Raw genomic sequence first — 12,031 nt, 5'->3', positions numbered from 1 at the left:
CTACTTTAGAGAGGGTATTACGAAAAAAAATCGTGAAAGCTCGTTACGAACTACGCTACGAATACTTCCAAGCCATTTTTCTTGGTAGGTCCCCATTAAGTGAATAGAAAATTATCTACTTTGTTAAATACGATTTTTAATGCGATTGAGATCTTTAATATACAGAAGAATTTTCTTTTATCGATTTAAATATTAAATTGGGAAACACTCAATGGAAAAGGCCTTATTATTTGTATTTTTTAATTTAAGTAAAACTTTACCAAGTCTAGCGGAAGCTGTAGCGTACACTTAAGTTGGTTATATAAGTTGTTTAAGTAATAGGAACGGAAGATTCATGTCTGTAAACTAATAAAGCTTCGAGGAACGCTGGAAATAAATTCATGAAAATTGCGTTTTAATGTTCCATTCATTCGACGAGCAACAGCGGTTTAAAGTACGGATTGTACTCATTTTCAATTTATTATGAATTCAATTTGTAAAAAGACTTCTGTAATTTAATTAAATTTAATATACAATTTGAGAAGTGGATGTCATTGGAGGAGGCCTTCACCCAAACAGGGGTTCTTACAGAACAAAAAAAAAACAATAAAAATTATAAAAAAAAATCAAAACATACTTTTAGATGAAATGTACATTGCAAATCTTCTATATAATCAAAATTGTAAATAGTGTGTAGTTATAAGTACATCGTTTTGATACATTAGAGTTTACCTGTAAGGAAATAAATGGCTTTATTATTTATTATTATACAATTTAAATATATATAATCTTTAAAAGGTTTGTCTCAAGTTGAAAAGGTGATTTATTTTATTTCTTTTTCTATACTAATACTATAAAGTTGAAAGATTTCTATTTTGTATGCATTGAAATAACTTAAAAGCTACTGGGCCGATTTCAGAAAGGTCATTTATTATATATTAAGTTACGTTATCAGTCCATAACATAGGCTATGTTTTTTTTTTTAATTTTAAACGGGCGAAATCGCGAGCAAGTTCATAAAGTCGATCAAGATATTGAAACTCGAAAAAAAAAATGTTTTAACATAACATACAAAACTAAAATAGTTTATTGACTAAGCTTTTAAATCTACGCAGATTGCTACGTGGTAGCAATATGTCTACGACGTAGACGAGCTGTCTACGAGATTTTCTTGCAAAGCTGTTTTGTATCGGTTTTTTACCAGACTACGATCCCGCAACATGGAAAGACGACGCTTTGATGTTTTTTTTCTTCTTAGTTGGCGAGGAAGAAACATGAGGGGAGATACTTTTAAAACTTATGTTATTACGTTTTTAAAGTGCATAGCGGATATGGTTATTGATTTTTAAGATGCAAATAAAAGTTATTATGAATTAATATTGCATTTTTATTAAAGATTATTAAGTATACTAATAAGTTGTAGATAAATAAATGTTATCTTAGTGGTAGAGCCCGCTTTAACATCTTCGCACGAATGGGTCGACTCGCAGGGTGCAATACCACGACCACAACGAAGACAGGAGTGAAGTGGAAGCAATTCCGCGTTTACTCTGATGAGTGTGGTGCCGGAGGCCCAATTTTAGTCCCTTTTCCGTCCCACCTTTTTCTTTTAAGGAAAGGATTGGATGGGAAAGTGGATTTGACGGTGGAGGAGACGCATAGGAAGGGGAAATATCCTCCTTACGTGCGTCTCCTCCTCCGTTGATTTAGGGTAGGCAACGCAATTGCAATTGCGGATGTCTATGGGCAGCGGTCGCTTCGCCAATTTCGCTAATTTAAAAAATCTTACAATCTCCAAGTAATTTCGGAAAGAAAAGTTAGTTGTCTAAAATTTTTAGTTCACGGGGGTATTTAATTATTCATCTAATGAAATTCAAAGCCTTATTTTGTTGTTACATTAAATATTCCAATACATTTCTGGTAGGCCAGGCTTTGTTATTCGTTCTTGGTTTACAAACAAACGCTAATTGCCTCACGTATTGCTGTAAAATATTCAGCCACACATTAAATGCCAATTTGTGGTGAAATTTATTTCGTTCATTATGTTTTAAAGTTAATTTAGACATCAAATTTATAACAAAAACGTATTATTAACAAATAGACAGGTTTAACAAGTAAGTCCTACTAATATTATAAATGCAACAGTTTAGAAAGATGGATGTTTGATAGAGTTTTTAGAGGATAGTCTGGAGGATAGGAACATAGACTACTTACTTTTTTAAATTTCAAGCGGACCCAGTCGCGGGCGATAGCTAGTTTTAACACAGTAATCAATAACCTTAATCATTGCAAGTACCAACGTTTTAAATTGTACAATATCAGGTCTGCCTAGTCCATTCCTCAATAGTCAAAGATTAAACCTTAGGTACTATTTTAATAAAATGAACACATATATGTTATAGTTAATTTATAGATTAACTAGCTTTCGCCCGCAACTTTTCCGCCCGGAATTAAAACACAAATGCAAGTAGCCAATGTTTTCCAGACTATCCTCTACATCTATGTCAAGTTTCATCGAAATCCGGTCAGTCGTTTAGGCTACAAACTCTAACAAACATCTATCCATCCATCTAAACATTCGCATTTATAATATTAGTATGATTTGTTTAAACCAAACGAAAACTCGTCAAGCAAAAGCAAAAGCAACCGAGGTCACTCATTAGTTAATGGAATATTGAGCGGCTCAGAATTTGTTTCAGTAGCAACGCTAGTTGTATTGCGTAATTTTTTTTAAGTCGCAATGAACCTGGTGGCTTTTTTTGTGAAATTAAATACATTAGTGGGTATAGATTGTATGAAGGCTCAGTAATAATTAAATTACCTATGGCGTTTACTTTTGCTCTTGTACGATGTCATGTACTGTATTGAATTCTTAGTAACTAATATTATCAATGCAAAAGATTGTATGTTTGGATGGATGATTCATAAAAGGTATCCTAATCCGCTGACCGGTTCTTCATTTAATTTGCGTAGTCTGGAAGAACACATAAGCTACTTAACGATGTTTTTATTCCACGTAGTCGGAGCGGCGGGTGGCCACTAGTCATAAGTGACAAAATTAATACTATTAACATTATATTAAAATTCAAACACAGTATTAAATTCACTTCCATGTTCAAAGTAATCTATTTATCAGTCGTGTTTCTCTATATTTGTTGTTAAACTTTTACTCTAATCTTTATACTCGATCCTTGAATCCATCTAGAGATAGTGCATTTCCTACTTTGATAATGCATGAGTTTTCACAATCTTACTTACAGTTTCTTTAGTCGTATCGTAAATCTTTCTTCGTTGCAAGATAAGCACAATAAACACTTAATTCTATATACATTTTTGCTTCAATAACGTTTAACTGTAATTAACTATTATGAGCGTCGGTGGCTCAGGGGTTTAAGCACTTGACTTGTAATCAAGGTCTTGGGTTCGAATCCCGCCATGTACCAATATGATTTTTCGAATTTTCATATGTACATAATTTACCTGACGTTCTTACGGTGAAGGAAAACATCGTGGTGCAACCTGCAGATATCGGCGAAGAAATTCAAAGATATGTGTGAAGTCAACCAACCCGCATTGGGCCAGCGTGGTTGACTATGTCCTAGTCAACCTAACTTAGGGTAGGCTCCGAGCCCCTCGGTGGGGACGTATAGTGGGCTGTTGATGAACTATTATGAAATATATAAGAAAGATTTCTTAACTAAAATTAACTTTTAAAATATTGTTACATACTTTATTGCTTTATTTCTTTTCTCTGTTTACTTAATCATTCAGTTAAATACCAAAAATAAAAGTAAATTAATATCGCAATTTCGTTTTAAGTACAAAAACCCTGTTCTGCCAATAAGCATGACCTTATTATTATTTGTTTCTTAGAAGACCCACAACATAAAGTACGATTATTTCATTATTGTTGTTTGTGCTCGCGTTGGTAGCGAGGAATTTTATATTGGATTAAGTGAACGAAAGGGAACGATTTTAACTTGATGTATCTCAAGGACTTCCATAAATCAATTATTCATAGTATATAATACTGAACCAAATATCGTAAATTCTTTACAGATATGTGATGTTTTAATGGATTTACGAAAGTTGAATGACCATGTACTTTACATTTTATGCCACAGACATTTCTAAAATAATAAAGCGTAAACACACACCTCTTTGTTGCCTAAGATGTCAGCAATTACAGCATGTTTTTGAATAATTATTTTTTTAATAAAAAGTCCTACACTTACGTCACGCTAAGGCTATATGTTTTCACGTCATTAAACTTAGGGGGTAAATGTTTTGGATAAAAACCCTAATGTGGGAAAGAGACCATAAGTTGCCGCCAACATCAAGGAATTGCCATGCTTTGTCATCATGTCATGTCATTTTGACATTTGTAATTTATAATTTGACACGTGTAAACAGTAAAATAAAACTTTCATAATTTTATGCGGATGAAGTCGCACGGGAACAGCTAGTAATTTAGTGATTCACTTAATTAAAACAGACTTCACTAATAGACGTTTTATAATTAGACGTTTATGCTTTATGCTAAAATGAACGCAATAAATACGACATTCAAATAACTACTAATAAAACTAACCTAATTTTTTGGACTTTATTAACTATTCTTGCAAATCCGGCCAATTTAAGATTCTAAGTAATAGGAATTATATGAAACTATTAAAACCTTACAAATTGAGTCACTTTTCATTACATTGCAATATTTTTATAGCATTTATGCATTTAAAAAATAACAAACAAAGCATAAAAATGTGTTTCCATTTGCTACAGTTGTTAAGCAAAATTGAAAATATGCAATGTTTTACAAATACCGTCACTTTAACAAGTTGTTTGTCGGAACAATTTTTCCCGTTTGATATTTTGTCACGCGTAAGGGATTTACAAGTTATAACGTTCCCGAGTTATTCTGCAATGCTTTTTTTATTTTATTTTAGAACGAATCGAAATGCAAACAACAGGAAGCTTTTAATCATACTTTATACTAATAATGTTTGAATGAATGGTTGTTTGTTACTGTATAACTCCAAAATGTCTTATCGGATGTCGATGAAAATGGTACAGAAATAAATAGTCTAGAACATATAGATAACATATTTAATACTAGCTGTTCCCGTGCGGCTTCATCCGCATGAAATTAAAATCTTTATTTTATTGTTTACATCTGTCAAATTCTTAATTGCAAATGTCAAAATACCAATTACCTTTCCATGGAAATCTAGTTACCTTGATGTTGGCAGCTCGTAGCTTATAGTCTCTTTTCTACATTAGGGTTTTATCCAATTTATTTACTCCCAAATTTAATAGCGTGAAAATATATAGCCTAAAGCGTAACGTAAGTGTGCTTTTTATTAAATAAAGAATTATTTAAAAATATGCTGTAGTGGCTGTCATCTTACGCCACAAATGAGTGTGTGTTTACGCTTTATTATATTAGTATAGATTTCGGAGTGACGAAGGCTTGCTGAATTAAATTCCGATTGTAAATCATACCATGAAAACATATCCTCCATTGTGGGCGTGCATATGTTGGAGATAATGAAATAACAATCGTGTAATATCAAAAACTCGGTCCTTCAATCTTTAGTGAATACTGTACAATATCTACAAATTGCAAATATTTACAGAGATACACCAATTGACTTTATACGTGCCCACGACTAAAGCATCGCTCGACCGTCTAATAACAACTGTCTTTGATCGTTGCTATGACATCTATTGGGGTTACCCGTTCAAAAACTCAAATTACTATACCAACTTAGACAATTTCAAATGTTGTCAGCAGTAATAATTATTATTTGATACCAAAGTTACTAAACTTTTATAGTTCCAAAATTAACAATTTTTTCCCGCTTATAAAAATAATATAGCCGTTGATATTGATTCTAAGAGTAAATATTTATGACTTCAAGATAACGTTTCCAATGGAGATGTTGAGGCAATTTTCCCTTAAGTGTCTTCACGTTAAGTTAGAGGACCGGAAGGGTCTAACTTACTTCCTCATTACTCACACCTGCTGCTTAATCTACGTGTTTACAAATGACGGAAACCACTCAGATCCGATCATTGACATCCTCATTTATCCTTATAATTTAAAAATCATTAAATTTTATTTCACTATGCATTTACTCGTAAATAGTAAAAATGGTATAGTAAAATTAACATAAAATACCATTTAAAAGTTCTTGGATTTTTTTTGGAAATCGTTATCTTATTCAGGTAAAAAAAATCGTATTAAAAAGTATACACATACAAAGTATATAGCAGTTCTTTTACATTGAAAATCTGAAGCCATTTCTCTGAACATTCCTGCTCTGAAGAATCCGATTAATTTAGAAAGCATTCAATTTCGAACCTTTTCGCCTTATGTCCCTAAATATACCCTCACATTAAATCGGGACCTTTTTTTCCCCTCAGCATTTCTATAGGTAGTTTTATATACCTTTTTTTGTTTTAAATCAACTTCGTTCAATGACTTGATCACAGATTTGATTTCAAATTCATAAGTATTATTTTGGATATATAAAATTGAAGCTATTTAAAATATTATTAAATTAGCTTTTGCCCTAGACTCTATCCGCATGGAATTAAAAAAAAACAAAAGAGGTGTGTTCTTCCAGACCGTGTACTACATCTATGCCAAATTTCATTCAGATTCGTTCAGCGGTTTAAGCTACAAACTCTAACAAACATCCACCTTTCCATTCATCCAAACTTTGCATTTATAATATTAATATGTATTAGGCTTCCGCTGTTCTTGTAGATTAACTTCTAATGTTTTCTAATCTTTGCTTTTCTCTAAGTTCCTGGTACAACACAATTTTTGTATTGTGTCATGAATGTTCTATAAAATTATTATGATTTTTTGTAAGGTTTTTCTGCTTTGATTGTTTTCTATAAAAAGAAGTAATTTACAAAATGTCCAACTCCACAGGGCTGTCGTGATCGAGGAACGATGTTAACAACCAGCGGCATCAATCAACGTCCAGGCACAACCCTGAACGGAATTATTGTCGTAATTTTATAAAGCCTTTTATTGAAGGGTAACTTTTATTACACCCGTCATCGGTGTAGCGCTGATTTATTTTTTAATTTAATTTTTTCACGTAGAAAATTGTTATTAACTTACAGGGACATTGACTGATGACGTATAAATTTATTTTTCTTCTTATATTGCTTTTTTTAGACTTAATAAGAGAGAAGAATGTACATTTTGCAAAAACCTTTCGGCGGGGCAAATCGATTTTGATTTTTTAATAATATTTTTACTAAATCTATTCCTAATCCTTATAACATCATAGTCTTCCTATTATTATAAATGCGAAAATCTAGATAGATGGATGGATGTTAGAAGTAGCCTAAACTGCTAAACGGATCTCGATAAATTTTGGGATAAACCTAGAACATAGTGTAAAGGAACACACATCCTATTTTTGGTTTTATTTCCACAAGGACGGAGTCAAGGGCGGAATTCAGTAATTAAAATAATATGCAGTTATACCATTAAATGATCGATTTTATAAAAAATGTAATAATTTTATTTTCATTTAAATACAAGTACAGCGAAGTAATCCACTTGAGTTGAAACATTCCGCAACAGAGGTTATTGAAGTTCCACTTAGAGCGAGTTACTCAGACATGCAGGTGCCCGTTTGTAAGCCAGTACTTAACAAATAACATTTAAAATTACGTAAATAATATCAGTTAAGTATCTAGCATATCAACTAGAAGAGACTCCTGTCTCTACTCTCGTAGGAGTAGCATAATATATGTTTGATATATTATATTTTTTTTTTGGTATATTATATTTAAATGATGGCCGCAAAATACTATGCTTTTATTCCTAGGTATTTTTTTAGTTACTTAACGTTGACATGAATATTGAAGTGTATACAGTAATGGTATTATTTCCTGGAGTATTGTAGTAAATAAATTTAACGTTTGTTTTTTTTTTCTATTAATTTTCTACGTTTGAAGGAACCTTATTTGTAATTCAGATAATAAAAAGTATAATATTTAACAGTTTATGTTAGTAATAGGTTCCTTTATATTTATGCTTTGATGATTTTTTTAGACTCGGCGTAGTTTACTTTAGTGCTATACTAAATTACAAGAGAAGTGCAAACGATCCTAGGTTAGAGCATAAATTGAAGCAATCATAACACTGTGGTTACCTCGCCACGTAAATTCAACTTGAGGGAGACCGCGGTGATATAAGGAATTCTATCAACGCTGAATTCATGCCTTCTCACATTTGGGCAAGTATTGTGTGTGTGGTTATACTGTTAGCGGATATCATTTAGCCTAGTTCATTTTTTATTAACTACAAAAAAGAGATTAGAGTTTAAACAATTACTTTAATACTTTGATAATTAAAAGAAACAAATATTGAATAATCATTCTTATGTGTCGAATAGTTAGCTAATTTTTGCCCTACTGGAGGGTAATCTTGTAGGTATAAAGTGTCACTCATTCGTATACTGTACCTTTTTTAGCATTACAATAATTCATAATTTAGTTAATTAACTAGTACTATTTTTCATTTAATTTCAGTTATTTAAAAATTTTAATTTTTATATCAATACAACTTAAGTAATGATCGCTTGTGCAAAAACGCTGATATTCACACCCTACGACAGTTTACTTTGAAGTGTGAATATGACATGACATGCCGACTCGGATGAAATAAGCTGTGCAATCTGAGGCGTCATTTGTTGTTACCTCGGGGTATAATAAAAATGTTCTCGACTAACATTCATAGCTTACACATTTTTAAAACATTATTTTGTTACTATACATTTTTAATATTAGACATAAGAAAACTACGATACAGCGGATACTAATCAATACTAATAATATAAAGAGGAAAATTTTGTATTTTTGTATGTATTAAAATAACTTAAAATACTTCTGGGCTGATTTTAAAAAATAAATCACCATTAAAAGCTACGTTATCAGTGACTAACATAGACAATTTTTTTAATTAAACTCGGACGAAGTTGCAAGCAATAGCTAGTGTAAAATATGATGAGAGAAAACTGAGCAAACATAGTGATAATATTAAAACAATCAATTTTACTATTGTTCAGTAACTGCAATAATTTAAAACTTAAGCGAATTTAAATTCTCCTGAGTAATTATAAAAGCGTTTTTAAATCAAAATCATGAAAATCCACATCCCCTGCTTACAAATAAGAAGTCTCCGATAACATCATATTTGTATTCAGCCCGCGTAATGTCTCTGACGTCCTTATTCTGGGTCGTATATCACGATATATGAACCCCGCCACCTTAATATTTGCGTCATTTTGACGTCACATGCATGGAACAAAACATTTCTCGTACTAATTTACTTTGTGATTTATGAAAAATAATTTAAAGATTACTTTTGCAAAACAAAGGAATTAGACATAAAATTCAACAAATACAGCAATTAATAGACAAAAGCGTAACGAGTTATATATAATAAATTTAGATGGCGCCAAAGGCATTTTAAATCGCACCATTGAGATGTATTTCAGAGGTCGTAAATCATGTCAAAGTAAATAAGATCCGTGTACCATTTTATATTTACTGTAATTCTGCATACATTAACTTACGCAATTTTATTGTAACACGATGAAAATAAAACAACCGTTAACAAAAAATAGATTCGATGTCGATATTGTTAGGTTTACAGAATAGGCGCTTACCATAATATCGGGTCGATGTTTCCCCGATACGGAAATTAGTATGGAAGGCCTGATGTTTGTAATAATAAACATCGTGAAAGAAAAATATGAAAGCTTCTAGTCGAGTTTTCCATTCGCCACTTTTTACACAGAAATGTCAGATTTGGCTCTTAATATTTCCCAGGAGACATTCGCCTAAGGAATAATTAGTTGAAAGGAATTTTTATTTATAAGTTATACCGTGAATTGGTGCTTTGCGTTTGAAGTAGAGGAATTTATTTTTTGGTAGCATTAAAATTTAACTTTTATGCTGCATTTAGATATAAACCAGAGATAAGTAAGTATTAAGTTTGTGTAACTCGCTTGATCTAGAGAAGTTAAGAGTGTCGAGAACAAATTAATTTCCAATATCTGCCTACCCTTTTGAGCTTGAGTGCTGAATGATATTATCTTATTTTGATTTTTCACCTGACAAATTCAAAGTTAATTAAAATTTAATTGTTACCGACAGACAGTTTCTTTCTTTGTCATATTTTCATACGGTTAATTTTTTTCTATAGTGGTTATTTTGGTATACATTTTGAAATCATCTTATTTTATATATCTTTACGAAAGTCCAAGCAATAATCTAATACTTTGTTGTTATTGGCTCGTGTGTGATTCCCTAAGGACAATTTAAAAACTCATAGCTTCGTTCGCAGCTCGAGAACGAATTGATTTTTCCTTTATGTGAGAAGTTTTATTCCTTTCAAATAACTGTTATATCACTTTTATTACTTTCAATATTAAAAATAGCTAGGAGATATCACAGTCGATATAACAAAATACAAGTTGTAAATGTCAAGAAATCAATCAATACTTAAATAATGGATTGAAATCCAATTACCTCTAAAATTGCGCATTGTTCAATTCGATTTCGTAAAACGAGTAAATGATATCAAATATAATAAAGAATTCAAAATGTCCTAAAATGTTGGTTACAAAGTGATCGATGACGTCACAGCAACGTAATAAAGCAAGTCCACACAAACGGTCGGTTCCCTCTCGATACATAAACAAGCTTGTAGCAAACACGCGCCCTCTATCGTTAAGTGCACAATATTGCATCAATAGCTTTTGCCTATAGATTTGTATGCGTGTTTTTATTTTTATATACTAGTCTAATGTTATAAAGATTTGATTTTTTTTTCGATTTCTGTACGTATTGAAATAACTCAAAAACTACTGGGCCGATTAAAAATTCTTTCACCTATAAAAAGCTACGTTTTCAGTGAGTAAAATAGGCTATATTTTTAAATTTCTTCGCAGATATAGGTTAAGTTTTACCAATTACTAAAAATTGCACATATATCTGATAAATTTACTGGCTTATACTATGTGAGATTATTAGTAACTAGCTATTGCTCGCGACTTCGCCTGCGTGAATTATAAAAATATAGCCTATGTTATAAACTGATAACGTAGCTTTTTAATGGTGTAACAATTTTTGAAATCGGCCCAGTAGTTTTCGAGTTATTTCAATAAATAAAAAATATAAATCTTTTCTGTTTAATATTAGTATAGACATATTATAAATTTGTATTTTTATACAAATAATAAAAGCACTGTTTAGTGCTCGATAAATTTAAACGCGTAGCAAAATTTCAAATAAACTGAAGCATTTAAATTCCCCCTTTCATTAGATACTCAATTTGTCGGAATGGGAAAACATTGCCGCTTCCCGTTTTTTGCCCCTTTCACGCCATTACGTCAAAAGTTTTTTCTCCTCCGGCATTTCAAATGCGACAATCCAAATTAGTCTAATGCGGATTGCCTAATTTTCCTTTTCTTTTGCTAATTGCAAATGCAAAAATTTAAACTCATTACTCAGTAACAAAATCAGTACATCTTTAGTACACAAATAGTAGAACGACTGATTTAAAAAAGTGCAATAAAAATAATACGATAAATATTAAGTTACTACAACTTTGCATTTTAAAGTTGCATATGTAACTTTGTGAGTACTTTAACCGACTTAAAGGTTGAGTTCAAACCTAAGTGATTAACAGTAACCTGTCGAGTACTTCAGTGAATTGAGTTCTACGAATGATTAACGTGTATCCATAGAAAGGTTCGCTTTCGACTAATCAATGACAGGAGACATGAATAATACCCATCATTCCCTTAACTGGTTGCTACAGTTTCGAATAATTAATTCCCTGGGTGTGTACGCTTGCCTCTGAAGCATTTGGTTACTACGCATGCGTCGCGCGCATCGGTACGTGGCGGGTATTATAGGGCGCACATTTTTTTGATTAGAGCCGGATACGTGATTTAAAAATTAATTAAATAATATTCCTAAATATAAAATGATGGAAATAAATAACAGAAGT

This window comes from Papilio polytes, unplaced genomic scaffold (genome assembly GCF_000836215.1).
Source record: "Papilio polytes unplaced genomic scaffold, Ppol_1.0 DF824180.1, whole genome shotgun sequence".
NCBI lineage: Eukaryota > Metazoa > Arthropoda > Insecta > Lepidoptera > Papilionidae > Papilio > Papilio polytes.
Note: the sequence above shows the minus strand (reverse complement) of the source record.